This window comes from Lycium barbarum, chromosome 3 (assembly GCF_019175385.1).
Source record: "Lycium barbarum isolate Lr01 chromosome 3, ASM1917538v2, whole genome shotgun sequence".
NCBI classification, from domain to species: domain Eukaryota; kingdom Viridiplantae; phylum Streptophyta; class Magnoliopsida; order Solanales; family Solanaceae; genus Lycium; species Lycium barbarum.
In genome coordinates, this window is record NC_083339.1 from 66,876,004 (window position 1) to 66,879,058 (window position 3,055).

Below are 3,055 nucleotides of genomic sequence, written 5' to 3' on the forward strand. Positions count from 1 at the left end.
ATGGTTAAATCATCATTTCTAGCATATTTATAACCTTAACACTTCAACTTATATGATTCAATTCCATCATCACTCAATGGTGGCACTATTCACCCATTCAAGACCCATTTTTCTATGTCTTTCTACAATTCAAGCTTTTCCTATGCTTCTAACACTTAAATAACTTAATAAGGTCATGAAACATACCTTGGATGGTGATTGAACAACCCTTGAGTTGAAATGCTTCACTCAAACAAAACCCTAGTTCCTCCTTCTAGGAATTTCTTGACTCAAATAATCCCTTTTGATGTGTTCTTGCACTAGGTTATGGTGAATTGATGAATTTGATCTTAGATTTCTACTTGTGTTCTTGGTTTGGAAGAGTGGAAGGTTCTAGAGAGAGAGAGGATCGTGTAGTAGAAAGTGGGAATGAAGAAAATGAGACTTGGATCATATTTTATAAAATTCAACTTCAGTCCCGATGTCATTATACGGTTCGTTATACGGTCCGTATAAATTTATACGGTCCGTATAACTGGCCGTAAAATGGACCCAGAGATCACCCCTTTCTGTAACCATTTGACGATCTATTTGACGGGCCGTATAATCGTTATACGGTCCGTATAATTCACCGTAAAATCGACCTTCTTTCAACCTCATTCTGTGACACTTTGACGATTCATTTTACGGACCATCAAACCGTTATATGGTCCGTATAGTACACCGTATAACTCACCCTTCAGCCAGGCTCTTCTGTGACACTTCTACGGTCCGTATAATGAACCGTAAAACACTTTTACGGTCCGTATAATGGACCATATACTCCCAGTTCACTGAAGCTTATTTTCTTGACTTGGTTTCATTTCCGATCCTTATGGAACCTTCGTAAAAGTTGTTCAACTCCTCGATACCAATCTACGGGACCTTATTACTTGCCTTCAAAACGCCACACACATATTTTATCCTTATTAGCCTATTTTGCACATGCTAACGGAAAATTTCCGGTGTGTAACAATTGGAGACCTCCATCTCTAGAAATCTGAAAAGATGACTTCTTCTTCTAAGAGATTGTATTTCTGTAATGAACTCGCATGAGATCCTCATGCTGGCGCTCTTTCACTTCAACCACTAGTGACGAGACCGCTGAATTTTGAACAGTAGCTCCCATATTTCCTTAGTCCACTACTCGAAATCCTAGGCTAGCTAATTGCTGGAGCTCACGAGCTAACTCTCTTATCTCTGGCTGAACATCACATAAACTTCCCATAGATCTATGACTAAGAGAATTAGCCACAACGTTCGCCTTCCCGGGATGGTATAGGATATTAAAATCATAATCTTTCAACAACTCTAACCATCGCTATTATCGTAAATTCAATTCTCTCTTCTTGAAAATATACTAAAGGCTCTTGTGATCCGTGTAGATATCCACATGGACACCATACAAATAATGTCTCCACATCATCAATGCATGAATCACCGCAGATTCTCATGTTTTCGCAACTGCCTTGAAGCATAACCAATCACCTTACCATGCTGCATCAATAAACTTCCTAATCCCACGCCTAAAGCATCGCAATAGATGACATAGCCTTCCGGTCCCTCTATAAGTGTCAGGACCGGGGCCCAAGTTAATCTATTCTTTAACTCTTAAAAACTAAGTTCACAAGCATTCGTCCATTGAAATTTTGCTGATTTTTGAGTTAGCTTTGTCAATGATGCAAAAATAGAAGAAAAAGCCCTCTACAAATATTCTGTAGTAACCTACTAAGCCTAGAAAACTATGAATCTCTGTAGGTATTGTGGGCCTTGGCCAAGTCTTCACGGCCTCAATATTTTGGGTAATCGGCTGAAATAATATGCCCCAAAAAGGTCACCGAATTCAACCAAAATTTACACTTTGAAAATTTGGCAAATAACTCTGGAGTTTGAAGAACTCTAAGAACGGTACGTAAATGATCCGCATGTTCTGCCTCGGACCTAGAATATGCCAGGATATCATCAATGAACACAATCATAAATAAATCCAGGAAAGGCCTGAACACATTATTCATCAAATCCATGAATACTGCCGGTGCATTAGTTAGCCCAAATGACATTACCTGGAACTCAAAATGACCATATCTTGTTCTGAAGCCCGTCTTGGGAATATCTTCCTTCCTAAGACTCACCTGATGATACCCGGATCTCAAGTCTATCTTTAAAAATCATTTGGCGCCTTGTAATTGATCAAATAAATCGTCAATCCTTGGGAGAGGATATTTATTGTTGATCGTCACCTTATTCAGTTGCCGATAGTCAATGCACATTCGTAGGGAGCCATCCTTCTTCCTCACAAACAACACGGGTGCTCCCCACGGGGATAAACTAGGCCTTATGAAGCCTTTCTCAAGCAAGTTCTTCAATTGATCCTTAAACTCCTTCAACTCTGCGGGAGCCATCCTATAAGGAGGAATAGATATGAGTTTAGTACTCGGTAGCACATCAATAGCAAAGTCAATCTCCCGCTCTGGGGGAAGGCCTGGAAGCTCATCCGGGAATACATCCGGAAACTCATTCACTACTGGGATAGACTGAAGAGTCGGCAATTTGACTTCTATATCTTGAACCCGGACTAGATGGTAAATACAACATTTAGCAATCATTTTCCTTACTTTGAGATAGGAAATAAACCTACCTCTCGAAGACGCTGTATTTCCCTTCCATTCTAAAACTGGTTCTCTCGAAAATTGAAAGCGAATCATCTTCATTCTACAATCGACATTGGCATAGGAAGAAGCCAACCAATCCATGCCTATAATAACATCAAAGTCTACCATTTTTAACTCATGTAAATCAGCCATTGTATGATGGTTACAAATCACAACAATACAATTTCTATATACTCGACTAGCTATTACCGGTTCACCAACGGGTGTCGATACCTCGAAAGGTTTGATTGACTCCGGTTTAATCCCAAATCGACCCGCAATATATGGGGTAACATACGACAAGGTGAAGCCCGGATCTATCAAAGAATATACATCATAAGAAAATACCGATAATATACCTATAATGACATCAGAGGAAGACTCAA